Source organism: Catharus ustulatus, chromosome 8 (genome assembly GCF_009819885.2).
Source record: "Catharus ustulatus isolate bCatUst1 chromosome 8, bCatUst1.pri.v2, whole genome shotgun sequence".
Lineage (NCBI taxonomy): Eukaryota > Metazoa > Chordata > Aves > Passeriformes > Turdidae > Catharus > Catharus ustulatus.
In genome coordinates this window covers 34,108,208-34,122,457 of record NC_046228.1, presented here as the reverse complement: position 1 = coordinate 34,122,457, position 14,250 = coordinate 34,108,208, and positions in this window count along the sequence as shown.

Sequence of the window (14,250 nt, the reverse complement as noted above, 5' to 3'; positions counted from 1 at the left end):
AAAGGGGCTCAGCCTGGAGAAAAGGAGGCTCAGGGGGAACCTTCTGGCTCTGCACAACTCCCTGCCAGGAGGGGACAGCCGGGGGGGGTCAGGTTTTGCTCCCAGGTAAAAAAAGCAGCAAGGGGAAATGGCCTCAAGCCAGGCTTAGATCGGATATTAGGAAAAAATTCTTCATGGAAAGGGTGATCAAGTACCAGCACTGGCTGCCAGAGGAGAGCTGGGCTCCCCATCCCTGGAGGGATGTAAAAATCACCTGGATGTGGCACTTGGGGACAAGGTTTAGTGGAGGGTTTGGCAGTGCTGGGGGAACACTTGGACTCGAGCATCTCAAAGGTCCTTTCTTCAACCCAAACGATTCTTTGATTCTGCTTTGTGCTGTTATTGGCCAAATGCAGGGGAAAAAGGCAAAATAAGCTCCTGTTTATTGACTGTGATGGCATCATCCCATCATCCCTCTCCCTGCTGCTCCTGAGGACACCAAAGCTGCCCAAGCTCCTCCTCAGCTGCATTGTGGTCCAAGCCTGTGTGTGAGCTAAGAGGAGCCCAGCCAGGCACCCAGGAGGTGCAGGATGGGAGCAGGGACATCCAGCTCCATCCTTGAACCCCCTGCAGAACAGCTGGCAGTGCTGCAGTGCCACAGGCACTCCCTGGGATGCAGACCTTGCTAACATTGCCAAAACCATGGGAAGAGGCAGGTGGGGTTCTGCCTGGCTGGCCAGGAGATGCTCCAGTGAGAATGAAATCTCTATCTCTGCCTTGCTGCCGAGGCTCTGCCCCCTCCCACTGCAGGGGCATCATCACCAGAGCAATGAGCAGGGGTGCTGGAGGAGGGCTGGCCACTGGGAACCCTGCAGGGATGCTCTGGCAGCCTCTGGAAATGAATCCCAACCTAAAGATATAAATATAGAAATGTACACACTGGCACACAGCAAACCCTCTGAGGAGTGGGGAGCCAGGGGTTTTCTGCCCTTTTGGAGAGCCCGTCCCTTCTCCTTTGTTGGCACCCCACAAACAAGCCCAAGTGGGTGCTGGCACTTTCCTTAAGGGAGGATGCCTAACCCTGCTCTTGAAAAAAAAAAAACTAAACCAAAAACCCAAACAGACAAAAAAAAAAAAAAAGCAAAAACTCAGAAAAGGCACCTTTCCCATAGTGTCACTGCTCAGTTCCTCCATGACTTTTGTGTCAGCTCCACATGTGCCCAAAAACTGCTTGTCTGGCTGCTCTTCCCCTGGTGCTCCCAGTGGATTTTTCTGGTTAAATCAGAGCAGAAGAAACAAGAGAATAAGTAATTTTTTAAAAAATCAGTCAGACCCTGGAGGTAAAACCCAACAAACAAAACAAAACAAAAACCCTCAAAAAATCAGAAAAATTCCAAACCATAGAAAACACTCTTACTTTGGATTAAAGATACTGAGAATTTTAGACTTATTGACCCACAGGAAAAGACAGCTTTTGACCTGAAAAAAACTTCCAAAATTAAATAATAAAACAAATATATCGTTTAAATAAAAGTCTGTAATGTCGCATAGTAAAAAACTTAAAGTTTTAAAATACAAAAATATATAAAAACCAAAAGTTAGAAAACAAAAGTTTCTTTCTTCTTCATGAGTCTAAGTAGTACTGTTGTAATTAAATAAAAAAATCCACATTGCAAATCACAAGTAATTCTTTATTAATTAAAAATAAAAATAATATAAACGTCCGTTCCTAATTAAACAATTTAAACTTAAAAAACCTTATAAAATAAAATATGGCATAGTTTCCAGTTTGTTAACTGAAAGCACTGTAAAAATTGCTGAGACATACATAAATAAAAATGAGTAAACACAAAATACCTTCTCTCAAGCATTGAATCTCAGCTCTAATTAAAAAAAAAAAAAAAAAAAAATCCCTCAGAGCAGAACTTTGCTTTCTCCACTGCTTTCTCTGGAACTCTGGCATATTTTTGGGCAGGAAATGGGATGATATTTGCTTGGTGGACCTCCAAGGGAGGCTCTGCCATACAGCACTCCCGTTATACCCAGCTGTTTACCTTCCTTCAGGCTCCTCACTTCTCCATCCTCAGCAGCTAAGCACTGGAAATGTCACCTCCCCACGCCTGTAATTAAACCCTGGGACTTTTGTCCTGGCATGCATGCACACCTACACACAGCTCCTTTCTCTCCTCTTCAAAAAGCCCCCAAACCTTTGGGTTTTTGCTCCAGCTCAGCCGTGCAGATGTGCAGCTGGATATTGCCATGGCAGCAGAGTTTGCCCCTCCTGCTCCCCCCACAGATGAAGGAAGGGGAGAAGAAAAAAAAAAAAATTCAAACCAAGCAATTTTAATAATGTCACCAAGAGCAGACAGGGATGTAAAAATCCATTAAGAGCTGGAGTGGCCCTGGCAATGGGAAGTGCTCCAACTCCTTCCCTTTCTCTGCAGCCCCCTGAAAGGTAACCTTTAAAACACACTCGGCAGCACGGTGCTTAAACCTCTGGCATTTACCTTCCTTTCACTCTGCCTTTTATTTCTTTCCAGGGGAGGAAGGCTTTCATGTTAGAAGAGGACAAGTTGGGTTGTTTGGTTGTTTGCATGCTTTTCTCCTCCTGTGCAGGTAGTTTCTTTTCCCCCACACTTTTTTTTTTTTTTTTTTTTTTTTTTTTTTTTGGTGAAGCAGGAGGCAGGGGTTCCAGCCTGGCATCCAAAACCCCCCAGACACCCCAAACTGAGATTTGGGTGAGGTGGCAATGTCTTGGGTTACAATACAGAGTGTGATAAAAGGTATGTTTTCTATCACCATCTGTTGAGGGTGGGGGCAGTGATCCTTATCTCCCTGGGAGATATTCTGCTAATGGGCCATCCATTGAAACCAGGCAGGGCACTGTTCTGGGGCTCCTGCCTTTCTTAGCAGACACCTGTCCTCCAAACTAGGACAGGCAAGAAGGCTGTAATGCTCAAGCCACAGCAGCTTTTTGGGGGCTTTTCCTTTTTGCATCCACACTTCCCTTGAGGTCCCCTAGGGAAGGAAAACCTCCAAATTTCCCTGAATATTAAACCCTCCCTGCCAAACACCCCCCTCCAATGTGGTGTCACAGCAATGCCACTTCCCCTGCTCCTCTCATCCATCTGCAACACAAAACTCTGAGTTCTGAGCCACTTTCACCACTCTGCCTCACCAGCCTCCCTGGGACAACTTCCCAGGTTTGGGCCCTTCAACACCACATTAAAAGCCAGAGATGCATCAGGGAGCAAATGCTTTGGGATGACTTCAGCACATCCCTGAGTATCCTGGTGTGCAGTTTGATGATGGATATTCACATCCCAGTCACACCAGGCTTATCACAGCTTGCTCACCACATTTGCTTTCCCTCCCTGCACTGAAGACCCTGCTTCAGGAGTTGTGGGGTGGGCAAAGCACCTAATTACTAAATAAAATGTTTTATTTTCCAGGCTGGAAAGAGAGCTTGAAAGCATGACCTAAATTGTGCTCGGACACTCATGGGCAAAGAAGGAGCCCAAACCATATTAATAGAAGGAAAGTGGCCAATTTTTGCAAAGCCATTCATTAATTTCAGGAACAGAGACATGAATTATAACTCCTTTCTAACCCAGCAGCACTGTGATCCCAGGCTGACACTGTGCCATGTCCTGCACAGTGGGAGTCCTGAGCAGTCCAAATTCCCACATGGACATTCCAAATCCCTAGGAGTGATGGGGGAAGGTCATCCCCCTGCCATAGCTGCACCTGGGGGAGGCAGGAGCATCCTGAGGGAGACCCAAAAACTGCTCACACTTCCCAGCATCCCTTCTCCATCCCAGTTTTTTTTTGGGTTTTTTTTGCCTCCCAGTCTTTCTGAGAGTAAGTTTTTACACTCTTGTACACCACAAGTCTTTTCTGAGCTGGCACCAGTCAGGAGTGATCAGTGATGCTTCCTCCTGTCCTGATGTCCTGCCAAAATCCACATGGATTGGAACAACCATGAGGGACATTGGAGCAAATCTCCCAAAATCTCCCTCTCCTGTGGGCCACCATCCAGCATAAAGTCTCAGCTCATGTTGAACAGTTATTCACTACTTTTTCAGCATGAACAGGACCTGAAGAAGGAGCCAAACATTTGGGTCAGTGAGCAGAGCTTGAGTTTTTTAGTGGAGTTTGGTGTTTTGGGGGTTTTTTTAAGGGGAGTGATAACTCCGAACCTTCACCTCTTTGTGGCTCTGGATCAAGAGAAGTCATCACAAAATAATCTGTGCACCAGCCCAGTGCTCTGAACAGCTCCAGGTACCTGCTGGTTTACAGACTGCCTCTCCTCCTGGCCCAGGCCCAAATTTTCATGGCAAACAATCAGCACAACAAATGGTCAGGACGGGAGCAAAGCCTGTGAGCTGACTGCAGCAGACTCAAACACCCAGGAACAAGTGAAAAACCCACAAAACTCTGCAGATCAGCCACCTCACAGCTGCTACACGGTGGACTCCTTGTAGCTGTGCAGATTGGAGAGGGCACAGGAGCCTCCTGGAGAATAAAATTTCCATTTTTCCATTCTCCATGGCTGGGCCATGTCTGGGTTTAACCAAACAAGATGCCACAGGCAGGGACATCTCCCACTATCCCAGATTTTTCCAAGCCCCAATGTCCAAGCTGGCCTTGGACACTTCCAGGGATCCAGCCACAGCTTCTCTGGGCAGCCTATAGGGGATCATCCCCCTTGTTCATTTTTGCCAATCCCTCGACCAGAGAACGGGATTTCAGTGGGAATTTGTTGGTACATCCAACGCTCCAGGTGGGGAGGGGGGAGCATTTAAAGAAAGGAAAAAGTGCAAAGGTATGAAATCACCTGAGGATTTTGTCTGACACTGATGGGATGGGGCAGTGGTGGCAGTGAAAAAAAGAGATAACAAGAGAAAACTTTGACTCTTTGGAGATTAATCTTTGCAGAGATTAAATTGAAGCCTTCAGGTCTGAGCCATCGATTGCATTTCGCTTCCCTGACAGTTTTGTGGAAGTACAAATTGCAGAGGTTGTGGACAGTGCATTTGTTCAGCCATCCAGCAATTGGCTCATTTATGGGCAAGGATCTCCTTAGAGCCAGGCAGAAGGGTGGCATCTGTTGGGATCCCAGTGGAACTAGAGGATCTTTAGGATCTTTTGGGATCTTCCATCCCAAACCGTCTGGTGATCCTATGAATTCCACACAAGGGAAAAGCCAGCAGTAGCAGCTGCCCCACCCTTTTCCCTCCAGGGGACAGATTTGAGGGCCAGAGTGCTCCTGCTCCCACAGGAGCCTGTTGGTGTTATTCCCATTATTCCCACCAGCAGCAATGACCCTTTTAACCCTTCCCTCGGAGGAGGGGACAATATCAAATGGGATCAACTCTGATTTAATAAACAAAAAAAATCATTTCTAACAGCTTCAGCCACCTATTAGGCACAATCCATCCACTTCTGCCTGCTCCCTGGAGGCCAAAACTCAGTGCAAGGCAGTGCAGAAACAGGAGCTCCTCAAGAACCTCTGGTGGTACCCAGGCTGAAGGTCCATTTGGGATAGGCAGGTTGGAAGGGATGCCTTTCCCTGGCTCAGGCCCAGGGGTGGGGGTTTCAGAGACCAGCTTTCTCTTTTTCATTTCCATCATATTTGTCCAGAAGGACCAGGCAAGCAGAGGAGATGGACAGGATAAGGGAGAGCTCAGTTAATTCCACTTTAAACCCAATTCCATTTCCTTTCCAATTAGAGCAGCAGGCATGTTTTAACAACTGATTATCTCTCCTGGGCAGTTGTGTGTATTCTTCTTGGCTACTTGCTCCATTTTTCCAGGCTGTGATTGTAACATAAATAAAGCAGGAGCACGGCAGAGCCTGAGCACTTTGGAGAATGCTCTGCCAAGAATTAGGAGCAGGGTTTCCTTTTTCATTCCTAGGGGTGAGAACTAGAAGGTGCTCACCGTAGGAAAATAGAAACCCTTAGAAGCAGAGCAGAGACCTCAGCAAATTATTATTACTAAGGACTATCTGTAAAAAAAAACAAACCTCTCTGTGACAGACACTCCACCCTCAGAGATGTTCCAGAACTGCTGGATCTCCTCCCTGTGCATCCCACAGGGTGCCACAAGGCACCACAGGTGAAGGAATCCCAGCCCTGGTGTGGCTGAAGCCTCTGCAGGTGGACATGGTTATCCCTGAAAGGCAGGGATGAGCATCACAGCATCCTCTGGGAAAACTCCCCTGCTTCCCAGGGTCTCATTACAAAACATGTTTTTTCCCCAAAGCCTGTTATTTTTCTCATATTGTTATTATCATTACCTGAAATAAACTTGTTTGGGGGAAAAAGCCCAGTGCAGAGCTGAGTTTCCAATCCCCTCCCCATCCTAGGGGATGCTGCACCACCAGCAACAGGCTGGGAAGCCCCAGTCCCTTTTTCCACCCTTCTTCCATGCTGGCAGCCAATTCCCAGATGTGAGTCTGGGCTGGTTTTCCCTTTTCCATGACCTCACTCTCGTTTCTCTTGGCACTGCCTCTCCCCTCGCCCAAGGGCACGCTCCCAGGGGGTGTAATTTTTAAGGAAAAAGAGTTTTTGGCAAAAAAAAGGGGGATGGGCCACTATTGCCAGGATGGCACTTTAAATATTCCCATCCTCTTCGTTGTGTTACAGCCACAGGATTCCAGATGAAACTCATGCGCCCATCCCACAATAAAGACAAAGTCAGAGGGAAGAGTAGGAAAGTGAAAAGTAGTGTAAATACCAGCACTCCTGACCCACTTTTTTTTTTTGACTCCTCCAAGTCCTGGGCTGGTGCTTATATTTCCTGTGCCCCATAAAAGCTCATTAAACAGTTTCAGGGGTCATCTCGATGGCATTTTCCTCGCTCCAAATGGGATGAGACAGCTTAGAGTTAATAAGTCCGAAAGCAGCGCTTATAAAATAAGATGTTGTCACAACGTGTTGCTAAAATAGCAGGTGAGCCGGCCCATTTGGAGAGCTTAATGGCCCCACATTTTAAAAATATCTGTGCTCCCTTGCCCCTGGTAGATCACAATTTGGAGGCAGATATGGATTTCCCTGCCTGGGTGCTACGCCGAGTTCCAGCTTTGCATCCCAGGGGGATTTCCCTGTCTGCTCAAACCCTTCCCACTGCATTTTTGGGGATGGTAGCTGCAGGGATAGGGTTGTGCTGAGATCATTTGGTTGGAATCATCCCCATCCCCATCCCCATCCCCATCCCCATCCCCATCCCCATCTCTATTGTCTTGGGTTACAATACAGAGTGTGATAAAAGGTATCTATTCTATCACCATCTGTTGAGGGTGGGGGCAGTGATCCTTATCTCCCTGGGAGACATTCTGCTAATGGGCCATCCATTGAAACCAGGCAGGGCAGTGTTCTTGATCTTTTCACAACCCATCCTTCCTCCAGCCAGTCATTTTCTGCTAATGGCCATTGAGTCCCACTGTGGGACTGATAAAATTACTGCATCCCATTGGAAGTTGCTCCAGCCAGGGGGAAGAGCCCAACATTTCTTACCAAGATAAAAACAGAGGTTTTGGGACACTAAGGGAGCCCCTTTCTCCACTGGACTCCAGAGGAAAACCGGATTTCTCCACATCACCACTGGACTCCGGAGGGAAACTGCACCTTGTACAGGAGCACTGCTCCAACTGAGCCACATCTGTCACTGCAGGAGGATGCAGCCACCATTTAATGGGACTGCTACCAACACCCTGCCTGACGGGGTGTCAGGTTGTACTCTGACTTTGTCAGGGTTTGGAGTTTGTTTCTTTGTAGTACTGTATTTCTATTTTAATTTCCCTAGAAAAGAACTGTTATTCCTAATTCCCTTATCTTTGCCTGAAAGCCCCTTGATTTCAAAATTATAATTTGGAGGGAGGGGTTTTACATTCTCCATTTCAAAGAGAGGCTCCTGCCTTTCTCAGCAGACACCTGTCCTCCAAACTAGGACACCCATCCAAGAGATCTCGCCCTGCTGGTGGAAGTTCCTTCTTCCCGAGGCTCAGACTCCTGGGGAATTTAGCAAAGCTGCTCCCACCCAGGTCGATATTTTATTTCTTGTTACCTCGCGAGGATTTCACACCCATCGCAAAATTTTCCGACTGACAAGTGAAATTTAGTCAGCAGAGCTTCTATTCTTCCCAATTTATTCCTCCACCGGAGAGTTGTGCGGGATGAAGGGCTGGGGAAAGGAAAACAGCGTGGCAGCAGCCAGCAAACCAAACCCAAGCTGAATTATGATCCACAATTTATCAACCATTACGTGCAGGGGATTTCAAGTGTATTCATTGCCATCTGACTGCGAGCAGCTCAAAAATCAATTTGGGAAATGTGGAGGGAAAGGGCGGAATTATGCTTTTTGTTATCCTTTCCCTGGTAAATAACTACAAACCCTCTGCTTCCGAAGGGTTTGCCATGGCCAAAACAATGAGGTGAGCGAGAGGGGAGGGGTGCACAGGGCATAACAAATGCAAGGTGAGGCACAGAAGGGGATGGAAAAGCCTTGGGATGGGCATGGGGACAGCTGTTGAGGAAGGGATGGCTCACTGGGAAGAAAGCAGAGATTATGTGTGAGCACATCCATGAAAAGTGGAGGGGTTTGGGTTTAAGGATGTGGCAGAAACTGCCCAGAAATCCCAGCTCCAAGCTAATGGCTCACACCTGGGCACTGCTGAGGCACCTCCAATCCTCCATTCAGGAAGGACACTGAGGGGCTGGAATGTGTCCAGAGAAGGGAATTGAGCTGGGGAAGGGTCTGGAGCTCCAGGAGCAGCTGAGGGGGCTCAGCCTGGAGAAAAGGAGGCTCAGGTGGGACCTTCCTGCTCTCTACAGCTCCCTGACAGGAGGGTGCAGCCAGGTGAGAGTCAGGCTCTGCTCTTTCCCAACCTAAATAATTCTGTAATTCTGTGATCCTAAGTGAGTGGATAAAGAAAAATGAGGTGGGCATGACCCCGGCACATTGGACCTGCTGTACCAAACCTGAACTGCTTGAACACCTGGGTGCCTTTAATCCTACGTTAGTCCCTGCCTGGGACTGATTTGGATGAAGCTTGGCTTTCCCCTGCCTGAGCAAGAGCAGCTCAGTGCCAGACTGCAGGGTGGGAAGGGGGAAAATTCAATTTCTGCACAGGGAAGCGATGGGTGGAGTGATCCTCTCCAGTCCTCACACCTCACCTGCTGGCTTGGGAACCACCAGCCCAACTGTGCCAGGAAAGCTCTCGACAAACACAGGAGAGGTGGTGGCTGCCATGCCTGTGTGGAAAATCAGGGCATCTGCTCCCAAAGGTTGGATGATGCTGGCTTTTCCATTTTGGTGATATGCAACCATCTGGTGCTCTTCAGGCAAGAGGGTTTCTTCTCCTCCAATTTAAGAAATGGGATGAAAAAGGATGAGATGAGAAGCAGAGGGGAGTTCTGCATCTCTTTAATAATGACCTTTTTCCAAGTTTTTTTGGGTGGTTTTTTTTTTCTGCACTGCCGGGAAGAAAACTAAACTTCTATTTTAAAAGAGAAAAACTGGGTTTCTCATATGTTCCCATGATTCCTGATGCTGGCACTTTCAATTAATCACTGTAAAGAAGCCACCACGAAAATAGCGATACCAGAACTGAATATCCCCTGGGCAAATGCTGCAAATGCTGCCTGATGCGTTAAAAAAAATAAAATAAAAATAATTCTTTTCCTTGGCACATCTCCTCTGGCTCATCTTATGTAAATCAACTCACTGAGGAGAATCTCCCAGGCTGTGGCTGAGGTTGGTCAGTGGGGCAGGTGGAGCAGCGAGTTCCCAGGTAATTATTTATGTGTGAACTCAATACAAGGAGATTCAGCCTGAGCCACGTTCTCTGCCTGGCTCCATTCTCCCTGTGTTACACCGAGTTCAACTCAGGGAGGAGAAGGTTTGAAATGCTCCAAAATCTGGGGATCCCATGTGCTTCCAGGTCTCATCCCAGCCCACTGGTTTGGGAAGGGGAAGGAAACCAGGGTGGCCTTTGTCACAACCTGCAGAGCTCACCTGTTGAGCAGAACAAGCCCAAGAACAAATCCTGAGGCAGGGAATGATTTCCGATATCTGCTTCACTCAGCAGGTTCACCAGAGGTTTTCCAGAGGTGAGGGGAGCTCAGTTCACTCTGGAAGTTATTTGCATGGAATTATGTGTTCCCAGCAGAGTTTGGTGGTGGAGTTTCATCTGCCAAGCCATCCTGGACTCAGCAGGATTTGTCCTTTTCTCCCTGAGAACATAAACACCAGGATGGGCTCTGCCATGGGTGGAGGTGTTTTGGGGATGCTGTTGGAAAGGGATAAATGATTCTTCACAGAGTAATTTAGGTGGGAAAAGCCCTCCAAGATCAAATCCAACCATGCCCCCAGCACTGCCAAATCCCTGCCTTCAGGGGCCCCATCTGTACACCTTTGAATCCTTCCAGGGATGCTGACTCCACCTCTTCCCATGGAACAGAGGACTCTGGAGTGAGAGATCACTTCCTACAGGATGCCACGAGTTTGCCTGAGCTCCAGGAGGGACTGGACAAGATCAGAATGCACAGAACAGGTTTGGGAGCCAGCCATCCCCAAGGAAATGCCTGAATTGAGCTGAGCAAAGAATCATCTCCTCCTGCCCAGCCAAGGGACACTGAGCAGCACGAACCAGGGTTTCAGGGAAGAGCAGACCCACAATTTCATCTCCCATCCAAACTCAGGGCAGGGGAGGCTCGCTCAAATCAGAATTTGGCTCCCAGGAAACACAGCTGTCTCTTGGCATGAATATCCCCATCCCTGCCTGCTCCAGCACGGCACTGCAAACTATTTCCTTGGCTTTGAGGGCTGGAATTAATTGATTTGCAAGAACTGTTCATCACCATTAATTTTAAACTACCTGGGAGAGCTTTACTCACATTGTTCTACCAGCACTGACAGAGCCACCCAAGGGATGGGAGAAGTTTGGGATTCACAGCTCCCTTCTGCCCCGCCTGTGCTTTCCCTTCTCCCTCCAGAGCAGCTCCAGCTCAGCACCAGGGAGAGAAAAATGTGCCTTGATAAGCTGTGAGGGCTGATGACTGATGACATTTATCTTGCCTCCCGAGGAGGACGAGGGAAGTCACTTCTGGCTGGCTTCACCTGGGCTGTCAGGTGTCCCAGGGCTGGCTTTCACAGGGGTGACACATTCTCACAGGCCAGTGATGTGCTGCCAAGGCTTTACCCAGGGGCTCCCCAAAATTTGGCCCCACACCTTTTTCCTCCCCCTTTAAATGTGCAAACATTACCGGTGAGTGCTCGGTGAGGGAGGGACACAGGCTGCTGCTTTCCCACTGAAACAGCTTCCATTTAACAAAGAACCCCTGTCCAGAGCAATTTTTTAAATCTGCCCCTTCCTGGAAGATGTGACAGCACATAGTTGGGAAGATGGATGGTGCACACACTGTGCAGGACAGCATCCAGGGGCTGCAATGAGAGGAAAGCAAGGCACATTCCAGGTAAAAATCACATCCCTGGAAGTGTCCAAGGCCAGGTTGGGCAGGGCTTGGAGCAACCTGGGACAGCAGATGGTCCCTTCCAACACAAACCAGTCTGATTCTATAAAAGGATAGGAGGACATTTGACCCTTTAAGGAGGTTTTGACTCCCTCCCCCCGGACACAGCTTGTGCCTATCTGCAATTCCAGCAGCACTGCCCTGCACGTTTCACACCTTGGGGGAGAGGAGATTTGTGTGGGCTCGCAGAGGGATGCAGGGAGGAAAATCTGCTGGGTGTTACTAGGCAGAGGAATCACATCAGACTCCAGGATTCCCTGGAGAGGGAAAGAGCTGGAGGTCAGGACAGCCTTTGTGGTGAGCACAGACGTGCTCCTCAGCTGAACCAGAAAAGCCTTTCTTGAGTCCTTCCAGCCTTTTCCCTGCTGCCAAGTGCAAGGCAGTGCAAAGAGGATTTTTTCCCCTAAACCAGGACAAGGGGGTTGCTGGTAATGTGATTTGCCACTATAAACTCCCTCCACTGAGTATTTAGATACTTCTGTCCTTCTCCAAAAAGCTGTTTTCTGGCTGTTTCCCCTCCCCATTCCTGAAAACACTTTAAGACTTAAGCCAGGCAAACTCACCAACTTGCTCTGACTGATTTTTCTCGGAGGCTTTCACCGGAATAATTCTCCTCCAGCTTTCCATCAGTGGCTGCACCAACAGCCACCAGCAGTATTGATCAGGTACTGAGTCACTTGTGAGCCAGCACAGGCACTTAAAAAGAGAGAAAAAAAATAAACAAAGCCCAAGAAATCCAGGGAAGTAAGTACTAAAAGCATTTGTAATAAATGCAGCAACATCTGGCTTTATAGAGAGCCCTTTGGAGGTAATTCCAAGCTGCCATACACAGATCTAAAAATTATCAAAGATGATACCTCCTCAAAAGAGCTAGACCACTCATGGATGGCTATTCTTTATTTGTGGCATTAATGCAGTGTCCAAAGGCCCTGTTCCAGCTTTTAGTTGGTGTAAGAAGCTCCCAGAACTGCCCTTTACCTCCTGCACCTCCCCATCTCCCTCAATTGCACGAGTTTCTCCAGATTTGCAGTTGTGCCAGCAAAAAATTCAGGTGTGAACGGTAAAACACACCCCTGCTGAAAAGGCTCCAAAAGAAAAATCCCCAATTTCCCTTGCTGGGCTCTCAGCACAGCCCCAGGAAGCAGTGGGGTGATCAAACCCTGGGCACAGCCCTTGGGAAGGAGCTGCCAGGGAGTGCCAAGCAAGAACTGACCCAAAAGCCTAAAAAGGGGGAGATGCACTCATTCAGGTGTGAGGAACAGGAGGGGCAGCAGCCAACATTTAAATTTTTGGTTCTAGGAGATGCTTGGGTTTGTGCCCTTTTTTTTTTAAACAAGCAAACAAAAAAAGATCAATATTTAATTCAGCTCTAGGGGTAACACACCTTGGAAACACGGCTGGTGAACTATTAAATATTGCCTTTCCATAATTCTGCCTGTGTTTATCTCCGGTGCCTGCAGTTTTTTTCTCCCCTCTGTTGCCTCCCTGAAAGCACAATAGTGGTTTTTGTGTTTTTATTGCACAGTGCATCTGTTGCCACTTCTATTCAAACCTCCCAAACAAACGCCATTCCCCAGATCTCCTGAAAACAAGGAGGGGTCACCTGGGCAGTGCCACCTCCCTGTCCCTTTGCTTGGGGTGGGGCTGGCACCTCTGCCCCTCCCCAGGGCTGGTGTTCAAACACATTCCAGGCAGGCAAAGGGGCAGGGAGGTGATGCCCAGCTGCCAAAAGTCCGGGAGGTGGAGGTGAAGGCCACTGCTGGGGCAAGGAAGAACAAATCCTCTGGCTTTGCTCCTCTTTAATGCCTGAGCCAGCATTAATTCCTGTGGTTAGTGAAGGGAAATACTGCAGGATTGCCTGTGCAATGCTATGGGCTGGTGTTTCCCATGTAGGCTCCCCTGGCTCTGTTATAAAATAAATCATCACAATAATAAAAAAGCCAATAATGGGATTTTGGGGTTGATGTGACACTTCCAATTTTCAATGCAAAATATTCAGGGGAAGGCAGGGGTGGTGTTCCCTCACTGAGGTGGCATCAGTAGCTCAACACAGCCTCTTCACCATCCTCTCAAAGCTCACATTGCTTCAGCTCCCACAGCAACAGCACTGTTAGACAGGAACTGGGGTGCTGCTGACTCGGAATTCAGATGGATTCTCATTGAGGTCCTTCTTCCTTCAGCTGTCCTTGATTCCACAGCAAACCTTCCCTGCCTTCTCTTCACCATGCTCTCCCACAAGGAACAGCAGCCTGGAGCTCTTCTCTGCCCTGCTTGGAGTTCAAAGGTGATTTTCTCCAGCTGGCTTCCCAAAGGGTAGGGGAGCCCCAGTGATGCCTTGAGTTTCAGCTTTCATCTTTTCCACATGCTGCATTAGGATAGAACTCTGAACTTCATACAAAGTGTTACAAGTTCTCTCACAGCTCAGTCACACAAAACAATCCTTTTCCAGCCCAGCCAGGGACACTGCTGCAGCTTCAGGCCCCAAAAGTAACAGCAGGGAATTGAGGAGAGCAGCCTGGGAGGATGGGACTGAAACTATAATTGGACAATTAACCCCGTATGTAAATGGACCAAAACTTATAAAAAGAGAAAACCCATCATCCATGTAGGGTGTAGCACAGCCAAGCTCCTGCACTGCCCAAGGTGCATCCTTTGAAGGGAATTTAATAAATCCCTGCTTTATTTCTTGAACTCTGTGCAGCCTCTGTTCCAGGCAGCCTCACAAGGCATCACCA